This window comes from Microcaecilia unicolor, chromosome 10 (genome assembly GCF_901765095.1).
Source record: "Microcaecilia unicolor chromosome 10, aMicUni1.1, whole genome shotgun sequence".
In the NCBI taxonomy this organism is placed as follows: domain Eukaryota; kingdom Metazoa; phylum Chordata; class Amphibia; order Gymnophiona; family Siphonopidae; genus Microcaecilia; species Microcaecilia unicolor.
The window spans coordinates 41354842-41371023 of NC_044040.1; the positions used below are offsets into that span (position 1 = coordinate 41354842).

General features: G+C 41.6%; 1 protein-coding gene across 1 annotated transcript in view; it reads left to right on the forward strand.

Annotated features, from left to right (window-relative positions):
- TBC1D22A (TBC1 domain family member 22A) overlaps positions 1–16182 on the forward strand; it is a 382275-nt gene that overhangs the window by 288574 nt on the left and 77519 nt on the right. The window lies entirely within an intron of this gene.

The following is a 16182-nucleotide window of genomic DNA, read 5'->3' on the forward strand; positions in this document are numbered from 1 at the left end:
GAAGTGCATCAAACTTTAAATTTTAACTCTGAGAATATGTAAAGGAAAAAGCCTCTGAAACCCAACCTCCAACCCAGATAGTTTTAGTAACATAGGTTGGAAGACATCATAGGTTCCTTTATCTTCATCGGCATTAAAAAACCTTTTCATTTCTTATGATGGAAAAGATGCTAAATGTTCACAGAAATGATGAAAAAAAGACTCGACACAACCGTTGTGTTTCGGCCGTTAGGCCTGCATCAGGAGTCTACAAAACACATATATACAAATAACGTTAAATAAAAGCAAACGGTATATAAACAGAGAATCGAATGCTAAAAGCTAAAACAATATAAAATATTACAAAATAAAAACTAATGAAGCTGGAGATACTCCATATGTAGGCGCATGACAAGTCCTTCCATTACTTTAACAAGAAGAGAAATTGAGGCTACTGGACTATAGTTGTAAACTAAACTTAGGCTAGTTTGGGTATTTTTAGGTATAGGAGTCAAAAATAATATTGCTGTTGTCAGAGGGAAGGAAACCTTGAGACAACATCAAAGTAAGATTCGAGTGCAAATGATGTAAGAATAAATCAGGAGCTGACTGTAGGAGATAAGTAGGGTACATATCAAGCAGACGATGTGAATTTTCTTATTTGCGTAACATGTGATTGACCTGATTACTAGTGATTGGATGAAAAATGGACCAGATTCTATCTGCTTGAGAATGAGGCAGTAAAGGATTATGTAAATAGAGGAAATAGTCTATAGATGAAGGGGTATTGTTAAGTTGATTTTAGCTATTTTCTGTTTAAAATAAGTAGCCAATTGGTCAGCAGTAGGTGTTGCATCAGTTGAATTGGTTATTAATTGAGTGTCCAATAAACTATTAACTAATGAGTAAAGTTTCCTCGGGTTGATTACTGTATCACCAATGAATTTGGAACAGTAGGAGGTTTTCGCTTTGGAGATCATACCTTCATAGATTTTTAAAGTTTTTTCCAAGCAATCCATTGTTCAGTGGATTTGTCCTTAGCCCAAATTCTCTCCTGTCTCCTGCATTTACGTTTCATTTGTAAAAGATTATCTTCTTGGTTCAATCATGATCTTTTACAAATGAAACGTAAATGCAGGAGACAGGAGAGAATTTGGGCTAAGGACAAATCCACTGAACAATGGATTGCTTGGAAAAAACTTTAAAAATCTTTTCGGATGAGATATGACAGTCACAGGTGCAATAACATCAAGGACTGCTGTACAAGTATCATTCAATTGCTGAATGAAATTCAGGGAGGGGTTTGAAGTAAGTAATGCACTGAATGACTCATTGGACCAGAATTTTAAAAGGTCATTTTTACCTCTAGTTTTAAAGGAATGCAACAAATTGCGGGATTTGGAATGACAATTTTCTTCCAGTGCAATTTATAAAAGAGGCTACTGTGATCTGACCAAGTTATTGGGGGCCAATGAAAATCTGAGATGAAAAAAGTAGTTGGGTCTGTAAATTTAGTTGCTAATATATCTAATTGATGACCTTTAACATGAGAGGACATTCCGTTGAAAAGCAAGAATTGCCAAACATTAAGGAATTCTAGGAAATTCTTGGTGTATTGGTTGCTAATGTTTTCAAGATGTAAATTAACATCCTGGGCCTCAGCTTGTTTGATACTGACCCTGGTAAACTTAATTACAGACTTTCTTTTGTACATCATTCTGTTAAGCTTATTTCACTAGGTAGCAAGAGAGAGGGTTCAAGAGTACACAAATAGCAAAAGAAGAAAGCACACCAAGGCCTTCAAGACTGGAACAATCGAGAGTCCTTTATTCATAAAGACCCGATACAGGGTCCAAGTACTCAAATGCTTTCAAAGGCAAACACAGAAAGAGGAGGGCAGACTCCTTTAAATAGCGCTGCTAGTAGACTCAAATAGAAGGTGTCATACCTCAAAAGTCAAAACTTCTCCCACATAATGCTGGCAACACAGCAATTAAAATCGTGGTCACTGTAGTGGCTCCAATTGCTGTGCTGCCAGCATTTATGTGGGAGAAGTTTTTACTTTATTTACGACATTTATATTCCATATTATCGCAAATAAAAATTCAAGTTCAATGTGGCTTACAAAGTAATAAATATGGAACTAAAAAACCATTCTGATTACACGTAACAAGTAAGTAGTAATGTAACTACAAATTTCTAGTATCATATAATCTAGAACATATAACATGTTTATAATACATAACAATAGAGTGTAAATACAGACATCGTTGCAGATTAAGCAGGTATAATATTTGAAGGTTAACTAATTCATTTGTTGATGATTGATCTCATCAGATGGGTTTTCATCTGTTTTTGAAATGAGAGATAGTCTTCAATTTCACGGAATTTGCTTGAGTACAGAGTTCCACTTGGTTGTACTTTGGTATGAAAATCCAGCATTATGGATAGTTTTATATTTGATTTTATTACATTTAGGGAAGTGTGGTATTAGGAAGTCTTTGGAAGATTTTTTCTCATTATGTGTAGGCAGTTCTATAAGATTGTGCATGTAGGATGGGGATTCATCTCTGGTATCCAGATAGTGGTAAGCACTGAATATCCAGATAGAGCTCTGACCACTGCTGCTATGTGGATATCAACAGTATTGAGCCCACTACCTAGATAAACTTACTAGATAAAATTAGGGCAGCCTTTTTGCTATCCTGACTTTATCTAGTTAGTGGACTGAATATCTCTACTTATCAGGCAACTTCCATCTCTGCCACAGTACTATCCGGATAGTGCCGGGGAAGCGGTAATGATGATTTCAATGGCATTGTATGGCTAGCACAGCTCCTACTCAACCCTAATAAAGGTAAGTAATTTGTTCCTTTTCCTCTTGGACAATACACTGAAACCCAATGGGAAAATTGGCATCCTACTAACCAGAAACATTGTTTGGCAGAAATCACAACCAAATGAGTATAGTTCCCTGTGGTTCATACTAAGTGAATCCTGTTCTAGGATCAAGTCAGGGCATGTGCACCACTGATCAGGGTCTTTAACTAGCTGTGGAACTGGCAGCAGTCTGTGGGGTCCCTTTCTCTACCAATTTATTTGGGCCTGTACATGCTCAGGCCACAGTGGAAACTGAGGTTTGTATGTTGCTCCTGTGTGTCCCATGGTCAGTGTTACTTCATATGTCATGACTAGCTGTGGTTCTGGCCCTCCCTTTTGCAGCTGCACACTCGGCATTCTTCACAGACTGACCTTGTTCTTTAATGGGGACAGCTCTTGGGTTCTAGTCACCCTTTTGGGCAGTGCTGCAGTTTCAGAGGCTCCAGCTCCTTGGGTCCCTCTGGCATCCCATCTTGGGTTGTACACATGACCGTTCCCTTGAGTATAGACACTTGTCTTGTTAAGAAGACCTGGCCAAGGGGCATTTTTCCAACTGGTACTGAGAAATCCTCAGTAGTACAAGGGCTACTTGAGCTACATTTTTTTTTTCAGTTGCTGCACTTTTTCTTTTTTATAGGCTGAACCCAAGCACCCAGGTAGGTTCTTTTCTTTCTTGTCTAGGCACATCCACACCAAGGACTGGATTATTTGGCTTCCGTACTCCTTAGTCATGCCCCTGAACTTAAAATTTTTAGACACTTTGGAACTGAAAATAAAAAGGACTCAACAGAGATCTGGGTTTCTAACACAGTATGATCTACAAATTTGCATTGTGTGATACTTTTTGATCACCTTAATGCATCAAACCACATTTTCCATTTAATAATGTCATTGGAATGCATTTCCTGATCTACTTATATTTTATGCTGGTGTCATTTTTTGCTTTATCTGTTCTGATCTGAGGTGTCAGCTCTTAACAGCTAGTCTAGAAGTATAATAAGTTAGTGCAATAAAAAGTTATCACCTTCCATTATTTTTGCTTTTTGTTAACCTGTATTTCCATGAATTTAAAATCATTACACTGTTCAATGCACCCTTTGGCTGCTTTAAAGTAATTTGAGTATATCTGTCCTTGCAGAGAGTTTTTTTTTTTTTAAACATATAACCTATTTTGAGCTCTAAGATGGATTAGATGTCCTAAATCAAGGTGGTAATCATTTGCACAGCTGCTTTGAGGTCATTTCATCAAAGAAACAAAGACAAAAGCACCCAGAAAAGAAACAATATGTCCAGAATAGTAAAGATTAATGGAAGAAAGCATAAATTTAAACAAGAACAAATGAGTTCTGTAGATAAAAGTATTATTAATGGAATAGCATGAACAGCTTTTGGTCCAAATGTTAAATTGATAGCTACATGAAAATTAACTAAAATTGCCAGCTTGGATGGTACTTTGGAAGCTAAAATGCACAGCTTCTGCAAAAAAGAATTAGACAGCATGTTTAACTGCCTCTGCTGCTGTTTGTGTCTTGAAAATCACTGTGGTAATATTTGTCATCAATCTTGCTTTCTTTGTAAAATAGTCAAGAGTTGTGCTTATGTGTTTATGTATTAATTAAAAAAAAAGTTATTGCTGCCCATCAAACACAGTCCTAAGTGGGTTACAAAATCTTTTCTTCAATCTCTTAGTTATTTTATATAATTGATTTCAATGAAAATTTACAAGATTCTCCATTATATATTCCATTATATTTATTTAAACCTTTTGTAATGAGAACTTCTTTATAAAATGAGAAGTAAAACAACATGCTAATGTTTATACAGAGTTTATTAGAAGGACACCAACAGGGGGGGTCACCTGATGCCAGTGGACTGAGCGGATGCCTGCTAGCTCGGCTCCCCTCCCCGCGACTTGTCTTTTCATTTAAACTGACGAATATGGCACAGTAATACTATTTAAAAAGCTCTGTGAGCCTCATAAGAGTGAGTAGCTACTGATGGTGCGCTTTTAAAGGGTGTGGAAAATCGTAATGCCAGTGAAAGCGCTGCAATCGGGGAAGGAGAAAGGAAGCGCATTGAAAAACAAGATGGCGTCGCCGGCCCTGCCATCCCCGCCACAACAGCACCCGAACCCAGCTCCGATGCATGAAGACATGGTGCAAGTATCCTTGAGGCTCATGTCACAGTTATTGGACAATATGTTAGCTAAACTACATGCAGGCATGGATGAAATAAAGGAATGCATTGCCAGCCATGCGACCAGAATACAGCACACAGAAGAACGTCTCTCTGCCCAGGAGGATCACATGGTGGCGGCAGAAGGGTGCAAAGGTGAACTAGAGGCGCAAATCCGTACGCTGGCAGACAGAGTGGAAGATCAGGAGAACAGGGGGAGACAGAACAACATTAGGATTATTGGTGTCCCCGAATCTGTCCCTGATGCTGAGCTGAAAGAGCTGGCAGAGAACTGGCTACCAAGACAACTGGGCCTCAATCCTGAGGTGGGCTTGGTTCAGGTGGAACGGGTTCATAGCATCGGCCCGAGAAGGGAGGACATTGGAAGACTGAGGCCAGTCATTGCAAGGTACCTGAACTATGCTATTAAAGCTAAAATACTTGAGCAATATAAGAAGCAGCGCCTTGTGGAATTTAAAGGAAATCGGCTGTTGCTATTTCAGGATTTCTCTGTTAGAGTCATGGAGCAGAGAAAGCTGCCGGCACCGTACTGCTCTAAGCTGTTTGAGAAGGGAATTAAATTTGCATTCCAATACCCGGCTAGGGTACGGATCACCCACAATAACCGTACTTTCACTTTGACAAAGGTAGAGGAACTACAAGCCTTTTTGGGAAAAATTTCAAATGCTCCAGAAAGGGCTGCGGAGGTGCTGTGATTTCATGGACAAGGGAGCCTTGGAGTGCTATAGTGTGTGTGTCAATTTGTGCGACCATACAGTAAAATATCAAATAACCTGCAAATATGGACAGTGTGGAAGCAGCAAAGTTTTGTTCTCGCGTTTGGCTAACTAGTTTGGGTCTCGGGCAGAAGGTGGACATAATAAAGAGCGAATCCCACCGTGATAAGCGCAATGATACATAATCGAGAATGGGAGATGCGCATGGCTCACTTCCAGTGTGGAGTGAGCCTTGACCCGAGCTGCATGATTGGCACACTATGAGCGCATTGTATCAACAACTGTATTTAATCTGAATGAACCCAATGGGAGAGTGAGAGTGGTGGACGATTTTTATGTAAGGCATGTTGGCCTGCTTTGGATACTGTATGCATTGACAATACTTAGGTTACCTGCAGATATAGTCAGAGTGGGAGGAGCAAAGTTTTGTTCTCGTGTTTGTTTATCCAGCTATGGCCTCGGGCAGAAGGTGGATATAACAAAAAGTAAATCCCATGGTGCAGAGTTCAATGATATATAATCGTATATGGGAGGCGCGCATGCCTCCCCTGCAGTATGGAGTGCGCCCTCGACCCGAGATGTGTGATATGAGCGCATTGTATCAACAATCCAACTCAGTTTGAATGAATCCATCTTGAGGGAGAGTGAGGTGGACGATTCTTGTATAAGATGTGCCGGTCTGCTTTGGACACAGTATGCACTGTCAATATTTAAAGTTATTTCATTTCATGTTTGGTAGTGTTTAGCTCCCTCTTCGGGGGGGGGGGGGGGGGGGCTTGCTTGTTAATTTCTGCTGTTTGATTGGTTTGGTCACAAAGTAGGGGGGTGGGGGGATGGTGCTTTTTGATTTTGGGGATGATTGGGGGGAAATGTGTTCCCAATAGGGCAGAGGGTGGAATGGAACAACGGGGGTATTTGAATCTGGGTATGTGGATTCTGTTCCGCTATGCAGGGCTATATGTCGGGCTGAGTGTGGGAATGGCTGTGGGTCTGTATGCGGGGTTGTTGGGGGGGGGGGGAATTGACTGGTCTGTAGAGGAAGTATTGAGAGTGGATGAGAGGGGGAGGTATGTAGAGGGGCGGAAGGGCGGGGAGGTGGGTTGGGGGGGGGGAGGAAGGTTGGAGTTGGGGTTTATTGGGAGGAATAAGGGGATGAGGCTGAGGAGCCCTAAGATTACCACTATAACAATGCTGTCATGTGTACAAATGAAGAATGAATGACTTTCTCTGTGGGGCAGCACTGCTGGGATGTCGCCCTGGAGAGTCTTTTTGTCCATACGGTTTTACATTAGTACAACCCTGGTGTAGGGGAATGGGTAGTTTAAGGCTAGCTTCCCTTAATGTAGATGGCATTCACTCTCCAATTAAACGCAAGAAAATCCTAAATTATAGTAAACAATTGAAAGTGGATATTCTCATGGTCCAGGAAACCCATTTGTCCTCACCAGAATATCTTAAATTGAAACAAGGCTGAGTGGGTGAGATTGCCTTTTTTTTGTATAACAATAGGCAAAGAGGAGTAGCTATCCTCTTGAGTAAAGCGTTAGATAGCACCTGCCACAAAATTGTCCATCAAGCCCAGCACTCTGTCTCCGACAGCGGCCAATCCAGGCCCCAAGAACCTGGAAAAAACCCAGAATTTAATAACGATCAATGGACTTTTCCTTCAGGAATCTGTCCAGACCCCCTTTAAACTCAGCAAGGCCAGCTGTCGTCACTACCTTCTCCGGCAATGAGTTCCAGAGTCTAACCACATACTGAGTAAAGAAAAACTTTCTCCAATTTGTTTTAAACCTACCACATTCTAATTTCATCTTGTGTCCCCTAGATCTATTATTGTTAGAAAGCGTAAACAAACGCTTCACATCTGTCCGCTCTACCCCACTCATTATTTTGTAGACCTCTATCATATCACCCCTCAGCCACCTTTTCTCCAGGCTAAAGAGTCCTAGCTGTCTTAACCTCTCCTCCTAAGGTAGTCGTCCCATCCCTTTTATCATTTTTGTCACCCTTCTCTGCATCTTCTCCAATTCCTTTATATCTTTTTTGAGATGAGGCGACCAGAACTGAACACAATACTCCAGGTGCGGTCGCACCATGGAACGATATAACAGCATTATAACATCCTCATGCTTGTTTTCCATCCCTTTTCTAATAATACTCAACATTCTGTTCGTCTTCTTAGCCGCCGCAGCACATTGAGCGGAGGATTTCAACGTTCTATCCACGATGACTCCCAGATCCCTTTCTCGGTCCGTAACTCCTAAAGCGGAACCTTGCATGACATAGCCGTAATTCGGGTTCCTCCTTCCCACGTGCATCACTTTGCACTTGTCAACGTTGAACTTCTTCTGCCATTTGGACGCCCAATCCCCCAGTCTCACGAGGTCCTCTTGTAATCTTTCACACTCCTCCCCCGACGAGACGACCCTTGATAACTTTGTGTCATCTGCGAATTTAATTACCTCACTAGTTACTCCCATCTCAAGGTCATTTATAAATATGTTAAAAAGCAACGGTCCCAGCAGAGACCCCTGAGGGACCCCACTAACTACCCTTCTCCATCGAGAATACTGACCATTCAACCTTACTCTCTGCTTCCTGTCTTTTAACCAGCTCTTAATCCATAATAATACACTGCCTCCGATCCCATGACTCTCCAGTTTCCTTTGGAGTCTTTCATGAGGCACTTTGTCAAACGCCTTCTGAAAATCTAGATATACAATATCCACCGGCTCCCCTTTGTCCACATGCTTGTTCACCCCCTCGAAAAAATTCAGTAGATTTGTGAGGCAAGACTTCCCTTCACTAAATCCGTGCTGACTTTGTCTCAGCAGCCCAGGCTTTTGTACGTGCTCCGTAATTTTATTCTTAATAATAGTCTCCACCATTTTTCCCGGCACCGACGTCAGACTCACCGGTCTATAATTTCCCGGATCTCCTCTGGAACCCTTTTTAAAAATCGGCGTTACATTGGCCACCCTCCAATCTTCCGGTACCACACCTGATTTTAGGGATAAATTGTATATTACTAACAGCAGCTCCACAAGTTCATTTTTCAGCTCGATTAATACTCTGGGATGAATACTATCCGGACCCGGCGATTTACTACTTTTTAGTTTGCAGAACTGACCCATTACATCCTCCAAGTTTACAGAGAACTCATTTAGTCTTTCCAACTCGTCCGCTCCAGATACCTTTTCGGGCACCGGTATCCCTCCCAAATCCTTTTTGGTGAAGACCGAAGCAAAGAATTCATTTAATTTCTCCGCTACAGCTTCGTCTTCCCTGATCGCCCCTTTAACACCACCGTCGTCCAACGGCCCTACCGATTCTTTAGCTGGCTTTCTGCTTTTAATATGCCTAAAAAAAATTTTGCTATGTGTTTTCGCTTCTATCGCTAACTTTTTTTCAAAGTCCTCCTTAGCCCTCCTTATCTCCTTTTTGCATTTGGCTTGACATTCCTTATGCTCTATCTTATTGTCTTCCGTCGGTTCCCTTCTCCATTTTCTGAAGGATTGTTTTTTGGCTCTAATAGCTTCCTTTACCTTACCGTTTAGCCACGCCGGCTGACATTTGGTCTTTTTTCCTCTTTTTCTAATACGCGGAATATATTTGTCCTGTACTTCTAGGATGGTGTTTTTGAACAGCATCCATGCCTGATTCAAGTTTTTTACCCTTTCAGCCGCTCCCCTCAGTCTTTTTTTCACCGTTCTCCTCATTTTATCGTAATCTCCTTTTTTAAAGTTAAACGCTAGTGTATTTGATTTCCTGAGTTCACTTACGTTGTAGCCAATATCAGAGCCGATCATATTATGATCACTGTTATCAAGCAGCCCTCGCACCGTTACCCCCCGAACCAGATCATGAGCCCCACTAATGATTAAGTCTAGTATTTTCCCTTCTCTCATTGGCTCCTGAACCAGCTGTTCCATGAAGCCGTCCTTGATTTCATCAAGAAATTTCACCTCCCTTGCGTGTACCGATGTTTCATTCACCCAGTCTGTATCCGGATAATTGAAGTCACCCATTAATATTACATTGCCCTTTTTAATCCAACATAAATGCCTGATCTCTGCAACACAACAAAACTAAAGTACATAATGGACATAATACAACTCTTCCGTTGTACGATTCCCTAATGTGGCTGTACCACATGAACCTTATCTTACCACAACATCATTTTGTATTTGTTTACACTGGAGTCTGCAAACGCCTCTCCGGTACTATGTAAGCCACATTGAGCCTGCAAATAGGTGGGAAAATATGGGATACAAATGTAACAAATAAATAAAATGACGTGGAGGGGCATAATCGAACACGAACGCCTATCTCCATGGGCGTCTATGTCCGAAAACGGCTAAGTGAAGAGGCGGGACAGACCATATTATCGAAAAAATGGACGTTTTTCAGCTGGGCGTTTGTTTTTTTTTTTAGCGATAATGGAAACTAAAAACGCCCAGCTCAAAAACGTCCTAATCTGAGCCATTTGGTCATGGGAGGGGCCAGGATTCGCAGTACACTTGCCCTCCTGATATGCCAGGACACTAACTGGGCACCCTAGAGGTCAGTGCGGTGGACTTCAGAAAAAGCTCCCACATGCATAGCTCCCTTACCACGGGTGCTGAGCCCCCAACCCCCCTCCACCAAAACCCACTACCCACGAATGTACAACATTACCATAGGGGTGAAGGGGGCACCTACATGTGGGTACAGTGGGTTTTGAAGACCTCCCATTTACCAGCACAAGTGTTACAGGTGGGGGGGATGGGCCTGGGTCCACCTGGCTGAAGTGCACTGCGGTACCCACTAAAAGTGCTCCAGGGACCTGCATACACGCAGGCCTCTAGGACTGGTTGCTGCTATATAACATTGGCACACCAGTTGACACCTGAAGACTAATCTCTCCGAAAACGTCCTTTATTGGAATAAGCATGCTTACTCACAGTTAACTGCAGATCAGAGGTTGTGCCCCACTGGCAACGAGTCTCCCTGGTACTGAGATGAGCACTAGGTCCGAGCTGGCAGAATGGTGTACAATGCCCTCTTTCAGCCACATTCAAGGTAAGAACTAAGTTCTGTAATGTGGCTAACACGTGAAAGGGATCTAAAACTGACTTACAAAAATGGCCACTACCTCATGGACTACCGGAAACAAAACAGGGCACACTCTGACCCAGTAAGCAGGGGGAAAAGCACCATGGGAGTAGAGCCTACCAACTACCAACATCGTGAGCATGTAACACAAGCTAGTGGAATCACGGAGCCCAATACCCTACACCCACCACAATGCATTGCTGATGTGACTCTGCAGTGCCCTTAACAGAAAAGGTGTCACACTCACCCGAGAGCCACATCACAACCAGGGAAAGGCTGTCAGAGGATAGAACACATTCTGCTGTCATGGAGGTGGGTACGGCATTTGAGGCTGGCATAAAGGCTGGAAAAAAGTTTTTAAAGTGGGGTTTTTTTGGTGGGAGGGGGTTAGTGACCACTGGGAGAGTCCGGGGAGGTCATCCCCGATTCCCTCCGGTGGTCATCTGGGCAGTTGGAGCACTTTTTTGGGACTTGTTTGTGAAAAAAAAGTCCAAAAAAAGTGACCCAAAATCGCGGTCAAAATGCCTTTTTTTTTCGATTATCAGCTAAAGACGCCCATCTCTCCTCGGCCAATAACCTCGCCCCAGTTCTGCCATCACCACGCCTCCGACACGCCCCCGTCAACTTTACCCATTTCCGTGACGGATTGCAGTTGGAAACGCCCAAAATCGGCTTTCGATTTTACCAATTTGGGCGCCAACGGGAGAAAGAAGCCCATCTCCCGATTTGGGTCGCAATATAGGCGTTTTTCTCTTTCAATTATAAGCAGGATAAAAACTATGTTATGTGTTTATTCAGGTTCCCTTAGTCTAATATTGCATTTTGTACAAAGATCAGAAACATAATAAATAGTGGAAATTTGGAGATGGGGAATGGGGGAAAAAACTTTTTCACATCACTGTATGGCAGGAGGCTATCAAGAAAGAAAGAAAGAAATCCTGCTCTCTAGGATAAGTGAATGTGACAACTCTTGTCTTCCTCTCCTTTGCTTGCAGTGCTTTTGCTGTCTCCTTTTATCCTTCAACCCCCCCTCCCCCCCCAATCCCTGCCCATCCAGTGTTTTTTCTCATCTTCTTCTCAGTCTCTTCAGACCCAGTGTTCTTCATCCTACTGCTGGTTCTGATGCACTTTTTTGCCTCCCACATGTTAGAGAATTCTCCCTTCTGCCCCTCCCCCCTTGGTTCTTATCTAGGATGGCAGTTATCAATGTGAGATACCATTAAGACATGTTTTTTTACTGTTAACCCCAGTTATTAGTAACTAGGTCTAAAGGCATAAGATGTGATCTGTGCTAAAATAACACGAGTTAATGGTAAAGTACAACTTCTTAACAGTAACCCTCATTGATAACTGCGCCACTTAATCTGTTCATCCTCTAGGAAAACTTTGCATTAGAGATTCTATTACATTACAAATTCCACTGCAACCAAGCCATCTGTTATTCAATGAAAAGGAAGAAGGTAGAGAGGCAATGCTAGCTTAACACCTTGACTGCAGGATCCACGTTTAATCCTTACCGTACATCTGTCCTTAATCTCCACCTGTCCTTGATGTTTGTTAGTTACTAAGACTGTAAGCTTCGCTGAGCATGGATTATCTCTCAGTATGTGTGTGAAATGCTGGATGAACTTTTTTCACTCTTCCCTGACCACTGCTATGTGCTCTTGGCATCCCAGCAGTGAATATCTTTTTGTGTTGCTTTGAGCCACACAACACTGGTATTTCTGTGCCATTCTAGAGGTGATTTAGAAATGTAGCTGGCGTCATGACAGCTGCACAGAATTATCAGTTCCATGCAGAGATGGGGTAAGGGAAGCTAGAGAGAATTCAGGCAGGATGGGAGGTGCAGAGACGAAAGGAGCATATTGGGAAAAAGCAATGAGGAACAGGAGCAGGTTTATAGGGAATTTAACAGAAGTAAGCAGGTCTGGGCACGGAACAAACGGAGAGGCTAGATGAACTGGGGAGAAGGAAGACAGACCAACGTTTCAGAAAAGAAAACAAGGTGGGTCAGCTGTTCTTAGGAATATATGTCTTGTATGTTTTAGTTTGTTGGGATTTTATTATTTTTGATGTTTTTACTTGTAATTTTATGTGAACAGTGTACATTTTTAGAAACAAACTAGGCTAGGGAAAAGAGAAGGATGGAGCTGAGACCAAAATAGTCTAGGGCAAGAGGAAAGTAGATAGGCCTGGAGGAAAAGGGGTATGCTCATGGATATGGAGATAAGATGTATATTTGTGTGTATAGATAGATATAGATTCATATATAGATATATAAAAGCAACTACAGAAATATAAGTGAGACGACGAGGAGAATAATGAATAAGAGACATGGTGGATATGGAGAAGAAAAAGTAGAAATTGGGTCAGACAAAAATTAAATTAGACACAAAAAGAGAATTAATTTTTTTATTTAAAATACTTTTATACTGCTTTCCAGAATTGAAATAGACATTCAACGCAGTTCAGAAAGATACATATATACATAATCGTACAACACTAGTGGTTAGGGTGGTGGACTTTGGTCCTGGGGAACTGAGGAACTGAGTTTGATTCCCACTTCAGGCACAGGCAGCTCCTTGTGACTCTGGGCAAGTCACTTAACCCTCTATTGCCCCAGGTACAAATAAGTACCTGTATACAATATGTAAGCCGCATTGAGCCTGCCATGAGTGGGAAAGCGAGGGGTACAAATGTAACAAAAAAACAAAAACAAAAATTACAACATCACAAATCATAAAATAGCAAACACATATGGCACAGCATCGGAGAAGGAATATGGTGGTTAAAATGGGGGGAGGGGGAGGGAAGTGTGTGGGAGAACTGAGATGTGAGAGATGGCTATGACCTGTTACCCCCACCTGTTTGGATTCTCTGTTCACCACTGAATCTATGCATTTCATAACCATAGTCATAAAAGCCATTTTATAAACAGAGCCCTAACATTTACATGAGCAATGGGCATATAAATGTTTAAAATTCTAGTACTTATGCATGTATGTGTACACATACCCACATAAGTGCTAGTAGAGCACCTAAGCACTATTTTAAAAAATACCCATTTAACTTACATAGTACATATCTGCATAGGGGTGTACAAATGGGCAGAGCATGGGTAGGACATAATTAGGGCTCCCATTTATAAAAATATAAGAATAGCCATACTGGGGCAGACCGATGGTCCATCTAGCCCAATATGCTGCTTCAAGTAGTGGCCAATCCATGTCACAAGTACCTGGCAGAAACCCAAATAGCAGCAAGATTCCATGCTGCCAATCCCAGGGACAGCAGTGGCTTTCCCCATTTTTATCTCATTAGCGGACTATGGACCTTTTCTCCAGGAACTTGTCCTCTGGTATTAAGTTACAGATTTTAACTGTTCATTGAGTAAAAAAAAAAAATTCTTCCTATTTGTTTTAAATATGGTAAGTTGCACACGTCCTTGTCGTATTTAGGTGCCCATGAATGTTAGGCATGCTGATACTAGGTTCATTAGTACTCTATAATGGAGCCTAGGCTCCATTATAGAGTCATCCTCTACATGTCCTCAAGGCACCTATATGGAGGCACCCAATTAAAGATTTGCTTCTTGTTTGTTAATCTTAGAAGCAATTGCCTTAATATATTTTCTGACAATGTAGTCATGACATTTGTTTGTATTGCAGTGAAATTTATGCTGCATTTACTGAATGCATAGCAGAATCTAACAACATTAATTTGTAAGCTGTGACATGACTCTGAGTATTCCTTGCAAATTTATCTAAGTGAAAAATAAAACACACACAAATACTTCAAGGAGTTTCACTTTCCCCATCCAGACATATTTGTATCAAGTGTTTAAAGCATGTATTAGCTAAAAAAAAGTATTATCTCTTAGAGTGGTAAAGTGACATATTAGACTTTTCCCAAACATTAGAAAAATGTATCATTTATTTATAATGATAGGTATGACATTTTTTGATTTGACAATAAAAAGAGCCAGATACATGCAGCTCCACTTAGTAAAAGCAGTTTGCTACCATATTAATTATAGGAAATACATAAATACATAACGATTATTTATTCAGTATAGATTATAGATTCCTGTTTCACTGTTTATGCCTTAGCTATTGAAGTAGATAACAATAGAAAGTGTTCCATGTGCCTTGTGCAGTTTTATGCATGTTCACTTGAGGTCTTTATAGTGGGTCTCTGAGTCATGCTGGGAAAAAACCAGAAGAAGGTCTCTTTTATAGGATGTGGTCTGGCTGAAATACATGTGCCCTTTTGCCTTTACACTATGGATAGAGGCAGTAGTTGCTGGAGCAGGCAATTTGCATCTGTCTCCTAGAATTGTGAATAGCTGACCCATATAAGCCATGGTGAAACATGAGCTGCGGTACTGTCAGTGCGTCTTGTGGGCATGTGCTGGACCATTTTTTTAACGCGTCTAGGAAAAGGGACGTGCGCTAAAATTGAAACCAGAGCACTTCCATTTTTGGCCTGAGACCTTACCACTACCCATTGACCTAGCGGTAAGGTCTCACGCACTACACAGATGGTAAGCATGCAGCGTGCGCCAACTGCTGTTTACTGCCGGGTAGGTGCCCTGCGGTAGAAAATAGAAAATATTTTATACCGTGCATTTTTGGCATGCGCCAAATTTAGAATTACCGCCTGGGGCATATGGTAGCCGAGCGGTAATGCTGATTTGACGCGTGTAGGCCCTTATGCACCTTTGTAAAAGGGTCCCCTAACGCGTCAGCAAAATCAGGCCTTTTTTTATTTGCGGACTGCACAAATGTCATTTGCGTGAGGCAACTATAAATAATGAACACAGGAGCACTAAGTGTTCTTGCATTAAGTCTGTGGTATCCACTTAGTGTGTTCTAATCAGAAGAGCTGGCTGGATAATGCTTCCATGCCCTGTCCATGACATTCCCTTCCAAAATTATTTTAAAAAGGAATGCACAGTTAGTGCGCAGAAAAGGGGAACTTACTACAAAACACTTTAAGCATTTTCTTGCACATTAAGGACTAGATTCTATCAATAGTGCCAAAAGAATCAGCGCAGAAAAAAATAGCACTTAGCAGTATTCTGTAAGCCGTGCTTAAAGTTAGGTGCGGTTTATAAAGTAGCAGTTAGTGCCAGGAACCACATCTACATTAAGGTGCAACCATTTATACCAATGAAAACCTACACGTAAATTAGGCGCAGATCCGCCTAATTCTATAACAGCGTGCATAAATTTTAGAAACACCTCTGACCCACCCATGCTCTGCCCATGACCACGCCCCTTTCCAGATTGACACACTAGGATTTACGTGCACC